Source organism: Lissotriton helveticus, chromosome 1_2, assembly GCF_964261635.1.
Source record: "Lissotriton helveticus chromosome 1_2, aLisHel1.1, whole genome shotgun sequence".
Classification (NCBI taxonomy): domain Eukaryota; kingdom Metazoa; phylum Chordata; class Amphibia; order Caudata; family Salamandridae; genus Lissotriton; species Lissotriton helveticus.
In genome coordinates this window covers 250,327,637-250,351,772 of record NC_136058.1, presented here as the reverse complement: position 1 = coordinate 250,351,772, position 24,136 = coordinate 250,327,637, and the positions used below count along the sequence as shown (strand labels likewise).

The 24,136-nt window shown below is 47.9% G+C and overlaps 1 pseudogene across 1 annotated transcript in view; it reads right to left on the bottom strand.

The window, feature by feature from the left end:
* Positions 1–24,136, bottom strand: part of LOC144800450 (vitamin D3 hydroxylase-associated protein-like) — a 370,773-nt pseudogene that overhangs the window by 260,090 nt on the left and 86,547 nt on the right. The window contains exon 6 of the transcript XR_013604355.1: positions 8,104–8,144. The product of XR_013604355.1 is annotated as a vitamin D3 hydroxylase-associated protein-like (transcript). The remainder of the gene's footprint in view (positions 1–8,103; positions 8,145–24,136) is intronic.

Genomic DNA, 24,136 nt, shown 5'->3' with positions numbered 1-24,136 from the left:
CTGTTTGTGAATTGACTGTCTGGTTTGTGAGTGACAGAGGCTGGGGTAGCTCCTAGAGGATAAGTGAGTCATCCCTAGGCTGAATAGCTCCATCTGCATCGTGAGTGGTGGGAGGGGATAGCACCTGGGCCTGAATAGGGCTGTGCATGCCTTCCACAATGCTGGCTCCACCTCCTGCTGAGCGGCTGATGACCCTGCCCCTCTCCCTCAAAGGAAAGAAGAAGTCAAGGAAACAAAGTGCTCCAGGACTGACCAGAACTGGTTCTGACTAGGCCAAGGTCTCTCTGCCCTCAGAGAACAAAGGGAATATTGATATAAAAAGGGCTACACAGACTTCAGAAAATTAGATCATACTTGAATCAAGAAGGAACCTCTGCCAAGGAGAAAGCTGGAAGACTGAAGAAGAAGGACTGACCTGCTGTAAGGCTGACCTGCAGTTGCTTTGCTGCCAAGGAGAGGGGAAGGACTTTGCTGTTGCTGTGCCCTTGCTTGAAGAGAGCTCCAAGGGCCTGAGAAGAGCTGGCCTCCTGTTAAGAAGTCCCACGAACAAAAGGACTTTACCCCCAGCTTCCCCCCTGCACTCTGCTGTATTATTTCTGACCTGACTAGAGTGCTTGATCCATTTGAGGGGCCTCTGGAGGTTGTTTCCTGCTGTTGGGGAGCTGGACAAGAAGAAAAGAAGAAGATCTACAATTTGCATGCACCGCTCGCTTGCGGACCGCATCTCCGACAGTGCGAGAAAATTCCAGTCGCTGCGAAGATCGTCGCAGTGCCTGTTGCAGCTGCAAGAACCGACCCATCGTTCGCTAGCAGAGCGCATCGCCCCAGTGCAGGAAGATTCCTGTTGCTGCAAGTATCGTCGCAGAGTCTGTCATCGCTGTGAGAAATCATCGCACCGCTTGCTTGCGGACCGCATCACGTCACTGTGAACATCGTCGCAGAGTCCAATGCAAGCGCATCGAGGGGCTGCGGCAGAAGATCAACTCTGCGCATCGCCACTGCACCTGAAGATCGTCGCCGCCCCGAAGATCATCGCATCGTGCCTGTGCGAGACGCATCCTACTTTTAGTGACATTCTGGTGGCGATATCACCTTCTCCTTATTTAAAAGGCAGCGTTAAGCAACTTAATGTGGCTTTACACCGGTTGTAAATAAGGCCCCTTTTCATGCTTTACTTAGTGTGAAAGAGGCGTGCAATGGGTATTGCAGTGGGCGTTCTGCCGCAACACCCATTGCTTTTTGATGCTGCAACATATTTAAAAGGATGGGGCAACGCCAAAAACTAAGACCAGCAAAAAACCTGGTTTTAGGATGGTAAAACGAGGAAAAATAATTAATGTCTCCTCGTATTTTGCTCTTTCTATGTGTGCTGCATTGTGCAGCACACATAGAAACAGCAAATCACTTTCAAATATTATTTATTTGCAGGAGGGTGTCCTTCCTGCACATGAACAATCACCCCTGCAGCACAAGCACCCTTGCAAGATGATGCAAGGGTGCCTGCGCTAGCCTAGGCAGTTTCTTTAATGCCAGCACTAGGGGTAAGGCAGGGGTGCACAGTATTTTTGTAAATACAGCTCATGCCTGCATTTTAAAAATTTCAGAGCGCGACGTTAACAATTTTTAAGTAACAAAATACAATATGTAAAACACCCTTTTGCTTTATTCTTTTTAATTGATGTAGATGGAGAATAGCCTTTTGGGCTAGCTTGCATACATGGGGCTCCACTCAAAGTAAGTTGTGAATGAAGAATCCTAGTGTTTTTACTGCTGGGTGGACTACCATTTTCAGTCTGCGCTGTCATTATAGCAGGTTGGTCGTTTTGTTCAAATTTCATGTTAGAAGTCAGAACACTGGGCCTCATTTATGAACAGTCTCTGTTTTATCACAGATGCAACACTTTTCACTGCACCCTCGTTGGAACACCATTGATGTGCTGTATTTAGTGTACAGCGCTCCATCTCGCAAGGAGTGACAGATGTGTCAGGAATCCTGGGGTATCTGTTGGCGCAAAACTCAAGCATTGCTGGAGTTGTGTCGAAAGCATGACGCAACTCCAGCACTGCATGGGAGAGGCCTATACAAATTGCACTGCACCACCCTTATGCCTACTATGAGGCAGGTGCAAGGTTTTGATGTAGTGGTGTCCTAAAGTTGGCGCAGTAAAATCTGGTAGATTTCACTGTGCCACTTCTACGAGGCTTTCTTGCGGGGGAACGTCCACCCTGCATACATTGTACCTGACAAAGGGATAATGTGGCGCAGGGGTTTACAAGGTGACGCATCTGCCCAGATGCATCACTTTGTAAATATGGCGCAATGTGGCGCATTGTTTACGCTGCCGCTGCATCACGAAAAGTGACGCAATAGCAGCACAAAAGAGTAGCAAGGGGCTCATAAATAAGCCACACTGTTTTCATGGTGTTGAGTTTTGAGGAGATCTCAGATGCCGAAGAGAAAAAAAATGTCATGCCTCTTTTGAGAAAAAGGATTTTGTTTACATGCAGAGTTTTTAGTAAAACTGTGTATTGTCTGCATAGTGAAGTAATTGCATGCCCACATTTTTTGGAACTTGACTTGAGTTCAACATATAGATTGAATATGATTTGAGATCGGGCTGTGTCTTGAGGTACCACTATTGATATATTTTCAGGCCTAAACATGTGGGGGACTAAATTTACCATTTGGGATCCAATAAAGGTGAAGGATTTAAACTATCTCTATACTGTCTTTTTCAAGACCATTCTGCTCTCAAGAGTCTTCGGGATGATTTTATGATCAACAGTATCGAACACTACCACCAGGTCAAGTAGAATTGAAATATAAGTGTCTCCTTTGTCCAGTGTTTGTAAAATGTCTGGAAGGACTTTGATAGTTACACTTTCAGTGCTTTGTCCTGAATCCTGACTAGGAGCAACAAGTTGTATTCCACCAATTAGTTTAATTGCATTTCAAATTCTTTTTTCAATGACTTTTGCCGAGCCAAGGGAGGTTCATTATGGGTCTGTAGCTCTCTAAAGAGTCAGGGTCAGTGTTGACTTTAAATATTAGAGCGATTTGTCCAGGTTTAAGGCAGGTTGAATGCATACCCTCCTGAAAGGAAGTATTGACTAAAAGTAGTCAGTAAAGAGCTGAATGATGAAAGTTAATTTTATTATAGAAGTCGGTAAGAGGTCATTTAAATAGTGTTTTGGGTGCAATTGCTTTACCTTAATTGTCCCAGATTTAATAGCAAAAAATGCTCCAACATCTGCCTGTTTTGGGAAGAAATGCTGTGTTAGGTCGTCTAGATCGTGGAAGATGTTTCTTTCTTTTAGATTTTTTACACGGAAGAACTTGGGAATGGCATTCAAAGAGGTGATAGTGCCGGATAGTGTAAAATGTGGGTATTTCAATTTCCTATTCCCAGGGTTGATCCTGGAACCCAACACATAAGATTGGCCCTCAAGGTGTATCTAGGATTTACATTTATTTCTTATCTCTTAATTTTAATGTAGTGTTCGGAGGGCCACTCGACCCACTCTCCTGGTCCTCTAAAGTGATACTATAATTTCAAAAAACCTTTTAGTGCAACTAAGCAACCTAACACCTGAAAATGCCATACAAGGCTTACTAGAATAAAGGTAATTGAGAGACTTGAATGAGTGCAGAGCCAGTCGACAAGGCTACCATGTAACTAAAAGGGACATCATTTGATATGGTTGTACAAACCTCGCAAGGGACATTCTGAAACAAGAGTGAAGCATTCCTGGTAGATACATTGATGAAATAGGAAGGCTGGTTCTAAGAATTTTATTGACAGAGAAAGATCCCATCCATCTACAAGCCAGCAATGTTTAAACTGACACCTTCACATTCTTTTACAGAGCATCCAGTGAAATACATACATTTCTAAGCATCATAACAGTGACATGTCAGGAAGGATGAGATACCACACATCCCCCTTCCTTATCAAATAAAAAACAACACTACTGAAATATAATACATTTCTAACCTAAGGGAAATTATACAAAATCTTCATAGTGAGTAGGTCGTCTAATAACCCTAGTTGAACATCGTGCATCCTGAATGACGTTATTTTCACCAAATCCAGGATTTTTGTTGGAAGGATTATTTTGGATTTCAGCATCAAAATTACCCTTGACCGTCACCACTCTGTTTAAGTTCCAAACACAATGATCTTGTGTCTGTATAGCATTATTAAACACCTTGATAACTTTTATGGGTTTCATGAACTTAGATGAATAACTGCCGAACAAACCAGGACGCTTTATCATTACCCAATCACCAACTTTTACAACTGTTTTCTTAACAGCTTTCTTCTAATCAAAATATTTCTTTTTACACTTGGCTTTATCTTCATCTTTCTTTTGTATTATTAGACCATCACATTCGCTCTCTTTACCTTTAGATAATTCATACCTATTGACCCAAGAAGGCTCCACCATAGCATTGGGCACTCTACCTCTGAACAATAGAAAAGGTTTTTTACCTGTAGTTGCATGCAGAGACAATCTATATTCCTCCACCTTCTTTACAATTTCTTTTTTCCAGTAAAATGATTGAGATTTAGCTAAAAGAATAGTTTCCTTAATAACCCTATTAAATCTCTCAATCATGCCATTGGCCTCGGGATGATACAAGGAGCAGATCTTATGTAGAATACCCTTAGATAAAAGGAAATCTGCCATTTCCTAGGGTATGAGTTGCACCCCATTGTCGGTCAATAACATTTCTGGAAAACCTTCTTCAGCAAACAAACTTTCCAACCACTAAATCACATTATTTGTGTCAATAGTCAATAAAAAGAAAATTATTGGCCACCTAGAATACATGTCAATTATGCTCAGTATGTAAGATTGTGACCCCACTGTGAATAGGTCCGACAATGTCCAAAGCAATGTCCTGCCAAGGTTTATTAGGACGCTTTCTTAACATCATAGGTTGCACATGTGTACATTTAGATTTGTCACTCAACATGCAAGGCATACAAGGCCAGATGAAGGAGCCAAAATACCGGTCGGTAACGGCCGATTTCGGCCGTTACCCACCGGTATTTAGGATTTGGCATGTAGGGGGCATGTCATTTACAGAATCGGTAAATTTACCGATTCGGTAAATGAGATGTAGGTGGCACTTCAGAAAGTGCCAGAGGCCTTTAAGAGTCGGTATTTAACCACCCAATCCTATTGGGTGGTACAATACCGAATACAGGTGTGCATGCACATCTGTGCATGCACACCTGTGCAATGTGACACACTGACATGCCCTTAGGGCATGTATGTGTGCCAAATGTTAGACGTGCCTGTATTTGGGGTGCTAGAGGGTGTCAAAGTGACTACCCCTGCACCCTTGCAGAAATCGGTATTTACTGAATCGGTAAATACCGATTCGTTATTGCCCATTGATTCCTATGGGCTTCAAGGCCCATAGGAATCAATGGGCAATACCGAATCGGTATTTACCAATTCGGTACATACCGATTTTTACAGATTCGGTCATTCAAAAAAATTATTTTCCTACATCTCCCCCCTTCATATTTACCGATTCATAAATACCGAATCGGTAAAATTCGGTATTTATGAGTCGGTAAATGGCCCTCACCTACATCTGGCCCACAGTCTCTTATGATACGTTCAACCATACTGTCCATACCAGGCCACCAATACGACAAGCGTAATCGCCCTCTACACTTGGAAATCCCAGAATAAGATGTATGAATCAAGTCAATGAGTTCTTTACGAAGACTGCAGGGTGGAATCAACCTAGTGCCATGAAATAATAGACCTTTGTGTAATGAAGTAAATCACCAGGAAACTGGGTAACCTCAGGAAGTAGGTTTATTGAACACAGCTGTTGCAGGACCCAAGAACTGTGAAACATAGAATGTTCAAACTGGTGACACATACACATTCCAGATCCAAATGACATGGAAGGTTATGTCATCAACCCAGAAGGCATCAAGCCAGATCACCACACTTTGTCTACTGACAACTCATTACGCACTAACCAAAATGGTTTAGTAGAATCAGAGCCATCTTTGCTATTGTTCCATCTCCTTTGAACAGGAGATATTACTTCACATAAGATAGGATCGCGGACTATTTCCTTACATCACCTTTCCTCAGAAACAATATCATCCACCACACAGACCCATTCTTCATCATCATCCAAGTTATCATCATGTGAAGAATCCAAAGAAACAAGAAGAGATAAGACATCAGCAATGCCATTGTCAATCCCTAGTATATATTTGAGCACAAAGCTATACTCTTGTAACCCTTTAATCCACTTATAAATCCTACTAGAAATTGTGTCTAATCCTTTTTTATTTAATATTTCCACTAATGGCTTATGGTCAGAATGCACCTCAAAATCAACTCCCCAAAGGCTTTTTAAAAAAAAATGTAATAGCCCAATTCATAGCAAGGGATTCCCTTTCGACCATAGAGTAGCGAGTTTCAGGATACCTCAAACTCCTTGACAGAAACATCACGGTTTGAATTCCTGATGAACCATGTTGTTGTAAAACAGCACCTAATCCCTTTTCACCTTCATCATTTACTAGGATGGGTTTGGTAGTGGGGTCGAAGCTGCTAAGAGATGGTGCTTCATTAAGTTTTCCTTTAATGTTGACAAATTACTCTTCACACAGACTAGACCATACAAAATCTACACCTTTGCGTAACAAGCTTCTCATATTAACAGTAGAAACAGCAAAACCTTTCACAAACTTTGCATAATATTCAATCATGCCCAAGAATTTAATTAGCTCAGTCTTATTAGCTGGAGAACACAAGTTATAAATGGTACTGATTAGATCAGCTTTAGGCTTAATTCTGTCACTGGTTATATTGTGTCCCAGATAATTGATGGAATTAGATCTAAATCTACACATCTCAGCTTTAATGGTCAGATTATGATCACTCAAGTTCTTTAATACTGATGTAAGTTTTGTATCATGCTCATAAACATTCTCTGCAAATACTAGGATATCATCCTGATATACACACACACCAGGAAGACTTTTGAGAACACTTTCCATAACTCGCTGAAACACTGAGGAAGCAGATACAAGCCCAAAAGGCATATGTATACATCTAAATGTGCCAAAGGGAGTAATAAAGGAAGTGTAATCTCTGGAAGACTCATCCGACTCAATCTGGTGATAATCAGATGTTAAATCAATTGCACCCCCCCAAGAAGCACCAAAGGTTCTGTAATATTAGATAAAGGATACTGATCAACCACCAAATTTTTGTTACGTTGTCTCAAATCAATACAGAGACAAAGATCCCCATTGGATTTGTGAGCTGCAACAACCGGAGCCAACCATTCTGTTCCTTCAACTTCCTCAATTATCCCTCCTTTTCTCAGTTTCAAAATTTCTTTTTCCAGAAATAGGTACAATTCTTACTTTGCAACATACAGGAGTGGCATATTATACCTGATACAGGTATAATATGACGCAGGACTTTACAACGTGGCACATCTCCCTAGATGCATCACGTTGTAAATTGGCCTCATTCTTTATGCCACTGCTACGTCAAACAAAACCTCTGGTAACAAATAAAATCTGTCCTTGCCTAATGTAAATTGATGGTTATGTAAAGCTCGCTGATGCCTTTGGGCCACGTTCGCGTTATATAAACTGTAGAAATGTATATATAATTCTAAACCAGAAGCTTAAAGGGTATCTACAACATTGACTATGCATGTCTGTTCAGAGCAAAAGCCCCTTGAAGTGGCCACAAGGCACTATGCTTGATGAAGAGGAAACACATCAGAAAGTAATTTTATTCACAGAATGCAATGGAAAGGGAAGAGTAATGTCAAGGGGTTGACTTCCAGGCCAGCATTATAACACAAACACTTCATGAAAATTGAACCAGACTCTAACCCAATAAATAACATACTGTTTGTGGGATTACAAAGAGAAACTGAGTCAATGTAAGGGTCCCTGGTGATTAATAGTACACAAAGCAGTGTGTCAGTCAAGCAAGCAATACCACAAAACATTTGGTCATACCTAGACGTAGATTCCAAATAATAGCCTCATGGAATTGTTCAATTTTACGACATTGCAACAAATAAGTATTTACCTGCAAGCATACCATAAACAGGACTCGCTGTTCCTTTCAGACTAAAAAAAAATATGACATGATATGTTAATCAGAACAGAAAGTCACATAGTTAAAACAATTATTTTAAACACATACCCTATAGTTTCTTTAGTTAAATATCATTTCAGCAGAAACGCAAGCAACCTATTTGTTTTCAGATTTTTGATCTATTTTTCTCTCTTGTAAAGTGAGTCACTAGATTAAGACCTATCAACAATCACTTGTCTCAGTACAGAAATTGAGCAAGGTCTTTTATTACCTAGGTGTAATTGCTTATGTGGGATCACTGACGCAATATCGAGGTGAACTGCAGGTAAAATGTGAGGTAAACTTTATACTGCCATTTATTAGTCAAGCATAAGCTTGAAATGTTTGATTTATTTTACCCATCTTTACCCATCTTGTGGGGGGTCCATGCGTGGATCCCCACCCTGGGAGCCTCCAACAACCATCAAGGCATCGGACCCCACCCGCGCCCTCTCCCCGAACCCCTCCCCCGTCTTCCAATGACACCTATTTCTACTCGTCCCCCCAATTAAGGTTCCACCCACCGTCCAACCCTGCCCCCCCACCAATTGCAGGCATCCTCCCAGAGAGGAGCTCTACTCCCAATCACAACTGCTCCACAGCCCCCCTCTACAAGCCCTAAACCAGTTAGACACTCGACCAGAGATAGCTCGCCCCTTCCCCTGAACACTACTAGAAACAACAATCCGAGCAGCTTGCCCACCATCATCCAACAAGACTGGACCGCACCCCCTCCCCAGCGCATAGCACCACCCATTTTCCCCTTCTCACCCCCACAGATAATTTGACGCAAGGCCTCAACCTTCTTGAAGCTCAGCTCGAAACCTTGGTACGAGGCCTGAATGAGGCCTGAACGAAACCCTATCCTCCCTAGCTAAAATCCGAATGCCCACCCAACATTCAGTAGCCCCTCCTATCCCCTCTCAACCAAGAAGGATTAAATGCCCCCAATTGGACCCCTGCCTCCCCCAGTTCCCATCCGTTAGCCATTAAACCAAGGACCGCGATCCGAGCAGACAGACCTAGAAGAACAATACCCACCCTCTCCCCTCAGGAAGCGACTACACTTGCCTCATCATATGATCACCCCACAAACCGCTACCGCAATTCCGCACATCCCTCACAGAAAGTGATACCACTTGGCTTAGCACAGGTCCCCCGCTGAACTCACCCAAATCCACGATTCAAGTAATTAAAGGAGTTGGAAGGGAACATCCCCCCAGAGTCCCTAGACCCCCAGCTCACCTAACCTCCCTACCTAGAGCCCAACCCAGCAAGTCGAGTTCCGAAGAAGAACCCCCATTAAATGCATGCTCATCAACAGCAGATCTGCTTCCAAACATGCAACAGAATTAGCAGACGCTGTCCTCTCCCATGACCTAGATGTAGCTTTCATAACTGAAACCTGGCTCAACACCCTGTCCTACCCCAACGTGGACATGCTGGTGCCACCCGGATTTACAATAATCCACAAAGATAGACATGAGCAGAGGCGGAGGCATAGCAATCATTCACAAAAGTAACTTCTCCATCACAGAAAGCTCATCGTGCCTTTATAGCTCCGTCGAATGCCTTTCAGTCACCATCAAATCATGCACAAACAGATCAATACTTTGTCATCGCCTGTGGCACCCACCAGGCAGCTCCAACAAAATCGGAGTGCACCTCTCTGACCTGATCACCCACTGTGCACTCAGCAATGCCAACAGCGTCATTCTGGGCGACCTCAACATAAGATGAATTGAAACAAAAAATCCGCTCATTCAATCTCTTAACAGTCTCCTGCTAGAAAACGATCTGATCCAACACTGCTCAGAAGAAACACACCACAGAGGAGCGATCCTTGACGCAATCATTTCAGATAGAAACACAATCACTATTGACTATATCATTCCCGTGGGCTGGTAGATCACCACATCATTCTTTTCCATATCAACCAACCGCCCCTAACTCAACCCCTTAAACAGGCCTCTCCCAAATGGCTAAGGAACACAGCTCAAGTCCCTCGGGCCAACCTAGACGAAGGGCTAAGCACGCTTCTCCCTAGTATGACGGAGCACCTCTCAACCACCGAACTCACCTCTCTCTACCACTCCAACATGACGCTCACCCTGCACCTCCTGGCTCCCTTGAAGCTAAAAAAAAAAACAGAAGCACCCCCTCCAGGTCTTGCTTCACCACCGACATCAATGAAGAAAGAAGACATCTTAGAACCTTAGAAGGAACAATCCCTCCACCATGATTGTATGTATGATTAAACTACTACTGCCTAAACCACGAATTCCTTAACCACGAAGGCTATACAACGAGTAATTCCAAACCACTACGTTCTTATCAACGAATTCCTGAACCACAAAAATGATTTACATCACTATCTTCCGACGGCAGGTTATTGCAGACAACCACTTCTGATATTTCAGCACTCCTCATGTTAGTTAGTGCTTCGTCCTGCGATGGCCACGTAGTGTTAGACGCGTTCTCCAGTAACTCGGCTCGGATTCCTCTCAGCTGGGGGAGGCAGAGAAAAGCCACAGTCAGTACTCTGTCACCACTGACACCTTAAATTGCCTTTCACTTCAAGCCCTCCTGTACAGCAGATGCTCAAGTCTCTATTCCCTGCCTTTCTGTGACAGCACCCATTTTAAAGTGAGGCAGGCTGCCCTCAGCGGCCCCGTAATCTCACGGTGCAACCCCGCCCCAGTCTCAGTTTTCTCCCCGGGGCAACACTGCTTCAAAGCAGTGATGATGTTCCTGTACGATAGATGGTGCTTATTACGGGATCCCAGTGCCAGAGCAGGAAGATAACATAGCCACCATATTTGCCTGTCAGCCACACCCCCCGGGTTACTACCTTCTTTCATTCTCCTTTTCTCTCGTTGGAATTGAATAGTGCAGCTCAGAGGAGGATATGCTTATCCAATTTCCTGGGAGGATAGGTGCGTCTTTTGACATGTTCTGAATATCAGCTGGCTATTTCGTGTCTCGGATGCATCACTAATCACTTCCATTTATAGAAGCCCCCTACATAGAGTGATCTATCAAACTGGCTAGGTCGACAATAGGAACCTGTGTAGAGGCTAGTTGCAGGCAGACAATAAAAAGTTTAGCAAGTTTGTTCATTGAACTGCCATAAATCTGGAAAGGTTTTTCATTGTAATTACAATAGCGCCATCTATTGGCCAGTCACGAGGTCGGTATTTTCGTGGTTTAGGAAAGTCGTGGTTCATGTGAGTCGTTGTTAAAGATGTCGTGGTAAACAGATTGGTCGTTGTTTAGGAATCGTTGTTCAGGTCAGTCGTTTTTCAAGATTCGTTATTAAGGCTGTTTCCCCCGTGATCAACGCAAGGCAGCACGCAGAAACTACAATAAGCACATCAAGAACAAAAAGACAACTTTCTTCTGCTCCGCTCTAGACAACGCAAAAAAACGCCCCAAATAACTTTTTAATATCATCAGGAGCCAAACATCCAAACCGTCGACATCCGACATCCGATATAGTGGCATCCAAAGAACAATGTGACAAACTTTGCCATCTTTTTCAATTAAAAAGTCTCCAATATTGATCTCTCTCTCAGCACAAATCCCTCCCCTCACACGGAGATCAAGATGCCGGCAATTATGGACAGTGCCCCCTTAAATTCACCGAATGCCCATCCAGGAAGCAGAGATAGTCAATCTTATCACCAACGCTAACCCTTCATCCCACTCTTTAGATCAGCTTCCCACAAGCCTGGCTAAAGACCTGAAGCTTATCTTAGCCCCAATTTGGGGCAAGATCATCAATAGCTCTCTGAGCTCAGGAATCATTCCAGACTGCCTCAAAGTAGGCCAAGTCACGCCGGTACTAAAAAACCAGGGCTAGACAGTGAGGATATGAACAACTTTAGACCTGTATCGAACCTACCTCTTTTATCCAAAATTCTGGAAAGATGTGTTCTTCCACAGCTAACCCAACACTTGGAGAACATCAATCTCCTAGACCCACACCAATAGGGATTCAGAAAGGGTTGCAGCACCAAAACCGCAATCCTAAATGTCATAGAGGATCTTCACTAGTCACTTGACTCAGACCAATGCTGCCTTCTCATTCTCCTAGACTTATCGGCCGCATTCGATACAGTTGATCACACCCTGCTCCTCAAAGTCCTCCATGAAAGAGCAGGCATTGAATTGACGGTCCTAAACTGGTTCTCTTCCTTTCTACACAACCGCTCGCAAAGAATAAAAATGAAAAACTTTTAATCCGACCCCTTCACCAAACTACTCAGGAATTCCAACATCCCCTTCCACCTCTATGCGGATGATACACAGCTTTATCTGGAAACCACCTCCATTGACGACATACACACACTAAGGGGGTCATTAGGATGCAGGGGGGTACCACAGGTACCCCCCTGTGCACTCCCCACCCCTGCTTCACTTTGGGGGCCCGCGGGGGGCCCCGAAAGTGAAGACTGCATCACTGCCACGGAAAGGCTTCCGATTTGGCGCATACTAATATGGCTGGCAGTGTCTATGAGACACCGCAACCATATTAATCCTTTTCCACCCCAACTGCAAGGCGACCTAGGCGGAAAAGCAGCGGACGGTCTTTCCTTCCGCCGCAGTCCCCCCGCCATACTAATATGGCGGGGGAGCATTCGGGAGTGGATGTCGGGCAGATTGCGTCCGCCAGGCCGGCGGTGGCTACCGCCAGCCTGGCGGAGGCAATCCGCCCAACATCGTAATGGGCCCCTGTTAGACCTGTGAGCCCTAGGGTGGTCTTTCCCTATTTTTTTCGCCCTTGCCCTATTTTTTCCACCTAATGTTTGTTGGCCCTAGGTCTCTGGGCACCTTCTCATTGTTTCCCAATGTTACGGTGCAGGTGCCCTCTTCCCCTAAGATGGCTACCACTGACCCCTGCTACTGCAGCGTGTTCTTTTTAGGCCCACTCTAGTAGCCAGGAGCTGGCTGGAACCCTTAAACAATGTAGCAATGCCAGCCTGCCCATAGCTAGAATGAGGGAAGCTCCTGGAACCTTCTAGAACAGGGGAGAGGACACCAACTGCCACTGCCAACTGCCAACTGTCGCTATATAAGGAAAGGGAGGGAAACTTTCCAGTCAGAGCAGAGTAGAGTAGTTGGTCACTGACCTGGGGGACCCTTCGCAGGAGATTTAGGCGGTAGGGCCTAGTCAGGGACCTATGCCTCAGGGAGTGACAGGGCTTAGGTGCTGCCTTCCAAGTAGAGTGAGGAACCCTGGACTAGCCCACTGATCTGGCCCAGCGGGAGGGGAACCCAGGGACCACCTGAAGTGACCTACTGACAAGCCTCCAACTCAACCCCCCCACCCCCACCAAGCAACCAAGATTCTGCTGTAACAGAAGGGCGCCAGAGACACCCCGCGCCAAGAAGAAACTTTACCGCCACAGGACTGCTGGAGGTTCGACCAGGTATTGGGCCTTGCCATCTCTGTGCCCTGAGCATCCACCTGGGCCCCTGCGCTGTCCCGCACCAACTGCTTGTCCTGTGTGAACTGCCTGAATTGACTGTGCTGCCTATCCAGCGCTCCCCTGCTGTGGCCCCTGTAGAGCGCTGCACTGCCTAGACCGGCTGTGGTCCCGAGAACTGCTGTGTGCAAGCTAGCGCTGTGATTGTGGCCCGGAGCGCGGCCTGCCAACTTTCCCCCACTGTGCCTGTGAGAAGTACTGAAGTGCTAGAGACCTTCATGCCCCTGAGCGCGCTGTGATCCTCTAGGTTCTGGAGGCCCTGAAGCGCTAGATTTACGAAGCGCTATATCTGCCCAGCGCTGCTCAACTCCACGCCCCAGCGCCGAGGCTTCCTAGCGCTTTGCCACCCACAAGCGCGGTCTGGGCACTCACCGCTGTCGCCCTGTCAATCGCTGCCTTCACTCAGTCACCACAGCACCCCGGACTGTCTGCGGCGCCCGGTGGAGCGCTGACATTGCCGTTGTCTGCCCTGGCGGGCCCCCTTATGCCAGGAGAGGGCCGCCGTTTGGTTGCCACGGGCCGTGTCCGACATCGGAGGGAGAGCTGAGGAGAGGGCCGCCGCGTGCAATACAGTAGGCCTCACGCCTGGCCTAGAAGCCATCTCCACCCCTGCCATGTGACGGGTTGCCCGGCTGCATCACTGGCGGCGCCCCGCCCTGCGGCAGTGTGATTGGCCGCCGGGCCACGCCCCCCTTCAAGCCAGACCTCTGATTGGCACACCACCCGAGAAGCTCTGCGACCGGCAGCTGCGGGCGTACCAACTCCTTGCCTCCCATGATTGGGCTCGAAGAGAGCGAGAGATTCCCTGCCTGCTTGCTGCACACGCAGGGCCTCAGGAAGCCCGGCTGCATCTCGCGACTGCCCCCCACAGTGCCCGACCATCGGAGAGCTCCCGAAGGATCCCGAGCCCTCCTACTTCAGCTGTCCCGCCGCAAGGGCCCCGTAGGGCCGAAGACAAGAGGTAACCTCCAGGGGAGAAGGGCGGAAGGCTGGAGAAGGCCCCGAGTTCGCCCATCCCCCGGGGAACATCGTGGTTGGGCCCTGTTAGCCTTAGATGACTCGGGGAAGGCCCCCTCTGAGTGGAAGGGAGGGGGAGAAGTCCCTCTGAGACTGCCAGGCCTCGGAACTGGGCCACGATATTAGTTAACCCCGCCAGAGGTTCAATTGTATACCAGCAATTGTATGCCTTGCTGGGGTTTTGGTGGCATAAGGAAGTGCTGCTGGCTGAATACTGGGGTATATGTGCCTTAATGAAATGCCCAGTTCTCTTGTCTGCTGAGCTGAGGCCTAATCTTCACTGAGATGTCTATGAGTACTAAATGAAATGGTTACTTACATGAAGAGATGGTTATTGAGGCTTGCTGCAATGGTATCTGAATGACTTTATAAAGAATTTCTTGCAGGTGCTGAGTAAGAGCAGAACTATTGCAAAGCCTATGGTTATCTAATATTTAATATTTATTCAGTAAAGTATTTATTGCCGAGTGATGAAACACATGTATTTTTAAAGGGAGCTAATAAGTTACTGTTACTGTGAATTTTTGATTGCCCTGATTCTAATCTTCTATAAAAGCTTATTAATTTGAATCAACCGTAACTGGTGTGGTCTAAGTCCTTGCGTGCACTTATTGTCTCAGTGGATGCGTGTGATGTGTAGTCACTTAAGACCTGAGCTTTCGGGTACCCACCTGCTCGTGCCAGGCTACCCCCGGGGAACTGGTGACCCCAGTTCCTACAGCCCCTAAATGTCACGCTCAAAGAGGTCCAACAATGGCTCACAATGAACCACCTAAAACTTAATCAAGAGAAAACAGAAGTACTCCTCATGTAAATGTAAAATGTAAATTGATACTTGTATAGCGCACTACTCACCCGCAAGGGTCTCAAGGCGCTTGTACGAATACCGCTGTGGAACCCTTCCTGGCTTTCTCTGTGAGGTGTCCACTCCTGGGCACCCCCAAGGTGGAGGCCAGGCATCCTTAGCGTTGCGGGGGCCGTTGTGGAGATTAAGCAAGCTATTGCCCAGAGTTGCAGAGTGGGACTCCATGATTGGAATAGGCACCGAGGCGAGAATTATCAGGTCCGTGGAATTTTTGAGCCCAAGACCCGCCGAGGCGGGGAATTGAACCCTGGTCCCGGGCTAGACCTCTGCATCAGGGTCTGCCGCTCCAACCATTGAGCCACACTTCTCATCTCCAACTGAGACAAAAAAAAAACAAATCAGAGAATGGGAAAACATTTGAAGAAATTCGACCACATCCCTCCCGCACTCAAGGAACTTAATTGTAACCCTGGGCGTAATACTACACTACACTAACGGAGCATGCAAAGTTTGTACTAATTCGCACTTCACAAATTGCACGCGTAGCAGCCAAATCAATAACATCCTCAGATGCTTTGAAAAAACAATTTTACACGCTTAAAAGCATATAACCAATTCACAAGAGTAAACTTTTGCAATTGAAACATTAGGCAATGAGAGAGCTGATGATTTTGGGGTCCCCCTAACCTAGGGGGAGGACCAAGCAGATGCCTTGACCACAAAGAGCATAAACAAAAAGCACATTTTGTTGAACTTCAGTGGTGGTCCTATCCTCTTAGGACAACCCCAAGCACAGTTATTGGAAAAAAAAACGATCCCAACCAAAGGCCCTGCAAAGCATTGGGGACGAGATTAACAGTGGGCAGTGAATATTATAGTATCCAATATCAAAATAATTCTACAAAGAGCTGCAGTTCACCTAGTCGTTACTAGATGTCCCTCACGAGTCAAATGCAAAGCATTGATAATATTCTTACATCAAGCAGCAGTTCCACTAGTCGTTACTAGATGTCCCTCACGAGTCAAATGCAAAACCATTAAGACCCTTTCATCAAGCATTTGCATTTGACTCGTGAGGGACATCTATTTTGGTGACTCCCGCTTGCGCCCATTCCTCCAATCCCCCCCAGTGGCCCCCATGAGGGAGCACTTCTAGTAACGCCACCGAAGTCTCTGGGGAGTAAGGACGTTTGGTTTGTGTCTTCTGGAGACATCTGGCCCAGCAGCTCCGTATGACTCTGTGGTCCGAAGAGCTTATCTTTCGCTGTTTAATCGTGCCCATTAATGTACTCATGACATCCGCCCTATTCGGAGTGAATGGGGGCTTCCTTCTTTCCGGATCTAGACTACCCGCCACTCATTGGGTAAATCATTGGAGTTGTCCTGACAAGTAATAATTCTCCATATCCGTCACTGCTAACCCATCTCCACCTGCGCCCTTTTCAATGTAGCTAAGGCCACTCTGTTTCTGCTGGGCCCCCAGATAAAAGTTGTAATAAGAGAGTCGAGCGAGCGAAACCACACCCTGGGAATGCACACCGGTAGGGTAGTGAAAAAATATAGCATTGGGGCAGGGTTATCATTCTCAGTAGGGAAATTCGCCCCGCCACTGACACGGGTAGCATTACCCAGAAAGCCGAACAACCTTTTAGCGATTGCAAGGCCCCCGCTACATTCCTCTCCTGAACATCAGAGAGGTCATGATATACTTTCATCCCTAGGTATCCGAAACAACACGGCTCCCTCTGTAGGTCACCCAGGCCCGTGGGAGGCAGAGTATCCCTTGTCACCAGGAAGAGTCGCGACTTCTGCCAGTTAACTCATAGTCCAGAAAGCATGCCAAACTCATCCATCATGCGCCGGGCCCCCTCTAAAGCTGCAACAGAGTCTTTTAGGAACAGCAGGAGATCTTCCGCATATTAGGCAATGTGATGTGTCTGATCAGCCAGTCTGATACTCTCATATGGCGTCCCTGAGCGCGCTACGCATGCAAGTGGCTCTATCGCTAGAGCGAATATTAGGGGGTCTCGTGCCCCTCTCCACCCGGTACTGCGTGGAGATGGTGCGGCCCGTGCGGACCCTCGCTACTGGGTCCTTATATAGTATATTAACCCACTGGATGAACCCCTATCCAAGCCCCATTTGCGTGAGCACCTCATACAAAAATTCCCGTTCAAGACTATTGAATGCTTTCTCAATATCAATAGCAAAGATCGCCCCCTTCGGTGCTTCCTCCGTACCCTGCTGTAGGACTGCAAAGAGACGCCTGATATTAAGGGTTTTATTTCTGCTAGGGATGAATCCTGCTTGGTCGGAATGGACCAAGGAGGTCATATGTGGCAGCAGTCTGGTGGCTAATATCTTACTTAGGATTTGAAAGTCTAACTTTTGCTCATGGAATGCATGCCCCTAACATTCCACAACATTATGTTATAGGTGGCCTGTGTAGGCTGCATGAGTGCTCATACTCTCCCCTGTTCGTGCCTCTGTACCCAGATACACTCTGCAGTTCTCACAGAAGTCCCATGTAGGATTTCATGCCCTGGCCCTTCCCTTCGTCGACAGCAGCGCCCCCCTCCCTGTTAATAATAAAACTAGATAAACATCCGAACTTCCCCTCCCCAGGACAAGCGAGAACTTCTCTCCTATCCAAACTGTAACTGAACAGTCAGAATCCTGAAGTGGTGGTTAGGCCAATGTCCGCCTGGTGGACAGCCATCCTCTCCGCCCCCCTGGGTCTCCCCTGCAGCATAGGGAGCTCGTATAAGTACCTAGGGACCCCTCTTGGCAATATGTATGGCGGTACTAATGCCATGCCCCACCCCTTCGCAATAATGTCATGACTATACTTGCTTGCCCAGTCCACTTCACATCAGGTGGTCTGCTGATCTGGGAGTTGCATGCGGCATGGCCTGGCTGGCATCTCCCACCGACCTCGAGCTGGTCTCAGAGTCCGAGTCTCTCTGCTCCCCTCCGGAAGGCAACAGTGGGTCAGGGGCGCGCGCTGCGCTCAATGAGGCCTCCGCCGCAATCACACTGGCTTTAGCCCGGTTGGCTTCTTCCGTCGTCGGGTGATTCTTTGAGGTCGTTCCTCTGTCAGGAGAATGTGCCATGTCTTTTCCAGCTGGTTCTTTGTCTTCCAGTTGTAGACCTCGGGGATCTTGCCCCTCAATCCAGGCTCAAATATCCTGGGGAGTGGTAATGAATATAGTTCCTTGTGAGCGCACTATACGAAGTCTGGCTGGGAATACCATAGAGTAGGACACCCCCATTTGACGCAGTTTCGGTTTGACCATGATGAAGGACGCTCTCTGTTGTTGCACCTCCCGGGAGAAATCAGGGAAGATTCGTACAATGCTGTTGTCCACCTTGAGTTGCCCGTTGAGGCGTGCCTGGCTCAGCACATGATCTCTATCTTTATAGAATAGAAGGCGGGCCACCACCGGCCGCGGCGGCCTGCCTGGCTGCGGTGCTCGAGCGCGTACTCTGTGTGCCCGTTCTAAGGCGAAGAATGTTGACAGGCCCTCTTCCGCCACCGCTGTGCGCAGCCAGCGCTCAAGGTATGCCACCATGTCTTTCCCCTCAACTTTTTCGGGTAGGCACGTGACTCTTATGTTCTTTCGGCGGGCCCTGTTTTCCGCATCTTCTGCGCATTGTTCAAGGATCCGTACTCTTTTTTTCTATGTCTGTGACCTTGTGTGCCGTTGCTGCTACCGGCGGCATCAGGCTTTCTAGCTCCTCCTCTGCGACCGTTACCCGGTCAGCCAGCTTCCTGTGGTCTGCTCGTAGGAGACCCAGGTCCTCCCAGATTGTGTTGATCTTGGCCTCCACTGCCGTTCGCGATCTCTCTATGGCCTGTAGGATGTCATGAAGTGATAACTCCTCTTGGTGTGTCGCCCGTTCCTTTCTGGTCCCCGAGCGTGAGTGTGGTTCTCCGTTTTCATCACTCATTACCTCTTGAAGCTCGGTATCGTGTCTCTTGGTAGTCCGAGCCATGGTGCCATTAGCGTAGGTGCTCGCTGCCTCTGATGCGGCGTTCACTTGGATGGACCTGCGGCCGTCTGACGTACTGCTCCGTAAGTCTCGCTCACCATTGCTGGTGCTTAGGGTCATGACTGGGCATGCCTCCGCTATGTAGTGGGTAGGTACGAGCCCACCTCCTAACCTCTCACGTACCGTCCAAAGGTATTTTATCTGCTTGCCGATAGCCTCTCCTTAGCGCCCTGGGTCCACTGTGCTCTTGGTGGTCAAATTCCTCCCTTATCGCAGAATCTACTGACTCTTGGGCCTGTCTCCACCTAACCCGCCTGTGTTATTGTTGCATCAGGCCTGGAGTCTCGATTGCCACTGCATGCCCCCTTGCGGCTCTATTCGCCCGTATGCAGCTGAACAGTGTCTCAACCCACCTATTCAATCGGTCCCGTCCACATCGCCTTCCTCCCATGTATGCCTCAGCATTAGTGACTGCTGCACGGTCCTCCTGTATGGCCCAGTCATCTGGCTACCAGGCTGCAGCGGTGACCCTCCTCCTCAGACTCCGTGGATCTGTGACTGAGGCTCTATCGCGGCCACTATTATCCCTGGAGGCTGCTGGGGCAAACGCTTTCACCAGTTTCACCCCAGTGTGGGTCTCCTCGCAGGCCTGGCGTGGTGCGCTGCTGTTCCCCTGCTTCTGTTGTCCCTCTCACGTTATGCCAGGCACCACCAGGCGTCCGCCCAGGCCTCCCAAGTCCGCTCAGGGGCGCTAGGCACTCTCCGCAGTGTATAAGTGTCCAACCGCGTGTCCTGCTTTGCCCGCTGCTTTCGCCATCAAACTCTGTCCCCGCAGTGTTCCCCCAACACTACCTGTTGTATACTGCTGCCATTTTGTGTCTCTGTTCCAAGGTTGTGAGGGTTGTGAAGCGCTGCAAGCTTCTTGTTTCCCGGACCGTGCTGGCGCTCCTGCCCCTCTCGGGGCCCACGTCAGGGCCAGGTGTTCAGTGGTGACTGGTGGGTGCCCTCATGGGCCTGGTCCTGGGGTCCGCTCTGCTCAGCGCCGCCTTCTTACTTGCGCCTTTAACAGACCAGACCTCCGACGGCGCTCACCTTCCTCTCTCCCCGCAGTTGCTGATTTGGGCACTCCCCTGCACTCCGCAGTCCGCACTTCGTCCGCCCAAGGGACACTACCGCCGCGTGGCCGCCATTTTGTCCGTCCCGTCGCCGTGTGGGTCTCTGTCCCCGCAGTGGTCCCCCAGCAATACTGGCTGTATGCGGCCGCCAGGCTGTGCCCCTGCTTCCAGTTTGTGAGGGTTGCAGAGCGCCACAGGTGTCTCGTCACTCCGGCTGCGCAGGTGCTCCAACCCCTTACAAGTCAGCGCCGGCTCTCTGGGCCCCCGTCAAAGCCAGGTGTTCAGTGGCCACTGGTGAGTGTCTTCATATGCCGGTTCCGGGGTTCCGCTCCATTCAGCGCCCCCTCCTCACTTGCGGTTTGCACAGACCAGACCTTCGCCGGTGCTCCTCTCCCGCTCCACAGTTGCTGATCTGTGTACTCTGGGTATTCTTCAGTCCGCACGGTGTCCGCCCCGAGGACACTACCGCCACGCGGTAGTGTCTGTCCCGCGGCTTCGCAGGTCTGTCCGCAATGTATTTCTGAGGTGGGGCTTGCAACCCTCGGCAACGCGGTGCCCCAATGCCCTAGAGCTTCCAACACCTCCTAGGCCTATTTCTGGGCTTGGTCAGGATGGTGCTGGAGAGGGGATCATCGGCGGGAGCTCCGATTCAGGCTCCCGTCTCCATCAGCGTCAGGCCACGCCCCCACCGTCCCATGCTCACCATGCCACTGAAGTTAAGCTTGCCTGGCTGATGAGGGGTGATACCCTGAAACCGGTCTCAGGATGCTTGTTTGCTGTCCAGGGAGGACCTGGCCTGGCAGTTCAAGCTGGACTGTTCCCATGGGGAGCAGGACCAAGACTGATTTGTATATGGTTGGGTCCAAACTGGAATGGCATGGGGTGCAAAAAAAGATGGATTTAGGCCAGGTATTTGTACAGGGGTTAATGTTTGACATTGTTCCGCATTGGGTCTATCAATTGTTCTTTTTGCAATTGTCACCTCGAGTAGGACGGGTATGCTCAGATGTGGGTCTCATGCTCACCATGCCACTTGAATCAAGCTAGCCGGTCGATGAGGGGTGATATCCTGAAACCGTTCCCGGGATCCTTGTTTCCAATACATGGAGGACCTGGCCTGGCAGCGCAGGCTAGACTGTTCCCATGAGCAGCAGGGTCGAGACTGATTTGTATATGTTTGGGTCCGAACTGGAATGGTTTGGGGTGCAAAAAAAAGATGGATTTAGGCCCAGATATTTGTACGGGGTGAATGTTTGACATTGTTCAGCATTGTGTCTATCAATTGTTCTTTTTGCATTTGTCACCCTGAGTAGGACCGGTATGCCCAGATGTGGGTCTCATGCCCACCATGCCACTTGAGTCAAGATAGTCTGGCTGATGAGGGATGATACCCCAAAACCGATCCCAGGATGCTTGTTTCGAGTCCAGGAAGGACTAGGCCTGGCAGTTCGGGATGGTCTGTACCAATGGCCAAGACTGATTTGCGTATGGCTGTTTCCGAACTGGAATAGCATGGGGAGCAAAAAAAACTATGGATTTAGGCCCAGATCTCTGTTCAGCATTCCATCCATGCCCAAAGTCTTAATGTTTGCCTTGAACTTTCAGTGGATTGACGATGTACGCCTCCTTATGTCATCTGTTAAATCTTGTTCTCCATTTGACCCTGCTCCTCCTGCATTCAGGAGCAAAGAGTGAAAGTGATCTTACCTTTGCTTGGGAAATTAACCTGTTGACCGCGGCGAGAATTCCGCCGCAGTGCGGTTGAAATAATGAGTGGGCGGGGTTCGGACGGCCCCCGCACACGCCTACTGTGACACATGGAAAGGGTTAATTAATCATTCTTTTGTGACAGCACAGGTACCACTGTGTAGGAAACATGCATCAGTAGTTCCCCTTTCAAAAAGCCATCACATGACACAACTAGACCTGAGAATTACAGGCCAATATCGTTGCTTCCGTTATCATCCAAAGATGCAGAAAAATTCATCAACCAACAACTCTCGATGTTTATCGAAGATAAGGAGCTTCTGCATAGTACCAGTTGGGTTTTCACCCTCTTTATAGCACAGAATCGGCTTTGCTACTTGTCTCCGAGTTCATCAGGCAGATTTTGGACAAGAGTTATATTGTTGCACTGCAGATGCTGGACCTGAGCGTGGTTTTTAACATTGTTTGCCACAGCCTCTTACTTGGAAGGTTGTGGAGCAGAGGTGTCAGCTACAAGGCTTTCAAATGACTGGACTCCTTTTTGCAGAAAACAAAGTTGATGGACAGAATGTAGAACAATGTCTTACATTCACCCCAGTACAAAGATCTGGGCCTAAATCCATCGTTTTTTTGCACTCCACACCACCCTAGGTCAGACAATGGCTATATGCAAATCAGCCTTGACCCTGTGCCTCATGGGAACAGTCCAGCCCGAACTACCAAGCCATGTCTTTCCTAGACCGGAATCAAGCATCCAAGGACCGGTTTCTGGCTATCAGCCTTCTTCAGCCTGGATAGCTTGACTCCAGTGGTGTGGAGAGCCTGGGACTCACGTCTGAGCATACCCAGCCCACTCGGGGTGAAAATTGCAAAAAACACAGTTGGTGGACAGAATGTAGAACAATGTCTTACATTCACCCCAGTACAAAGATCTGGGCCTAAATCCATCGTTTTTTTGCACTCCACACCACCCTAGGTCAGACAATGGCTATATGCAAATCAGCCTTGACCCTGTGCCTCATGGGAACAGTCCAGCCCGAACTACCAAGCCATGTCTTTCCTAGACCGGAATCAAGCATCCAAGGACCGGTTTCTGGCTATCAGCCTTCTTCAGCCTGGATAGCTTGACTCCAGTAGTGTGGAGAGCCTGGGACTCACGTCTGAGCATACCCAGCCCACTCGGGGGTGAAAATTGCAAAAAACCCAGTTGATGGACAGAATGTAGAACAATGTCTTACATTCACCCCAGTACAAAGATCTGGGCCTAAATCCATCGCTTTTTGCACTCCACACCACCCTAGGTCAGACAATGGCTATATGCAAATCAGCCTTGACCCTGTGCCTCATGGGAACAGTCCAGCCCGAACTACCCATGAGGCACAGGGTCAAGGCTGATTTGCATATAGCCATGTCTGACCTGGGGTGGTGTGGAGTGCATAAAAACGATGGATTTAGGCCCAGATCTCTGTACTGGGGTGAATGTATGACATTGTTCTGCATTCTATCCATCAATTGTTTTTGCATTTCTCCTTTTTGCAGGGCCACACCTTTCAGGTGCTACATAAACCTTTTTAAATCCAGGTTCTTCTATTACATCAGGGGTGCCACAGGGCTCATCATTGAGCACTTCTTTATTCAATCTATATATGCACCCTCTTGCTGATGTTGTTATATCCCATAGTTAGACCCATGCAGCAAGGCAGCTTATTCCTTACATTGTCCTAAAAAGTAATGTTTCAACTGTGACCTTTTGCACACATTTGCATGCATGACAATGTTGGATTAGTTATTCAGAGACTACTTTGTTTATATATCCAGCTTCGCACAACATTGTCACGATGCCCTGAACATGATGTACT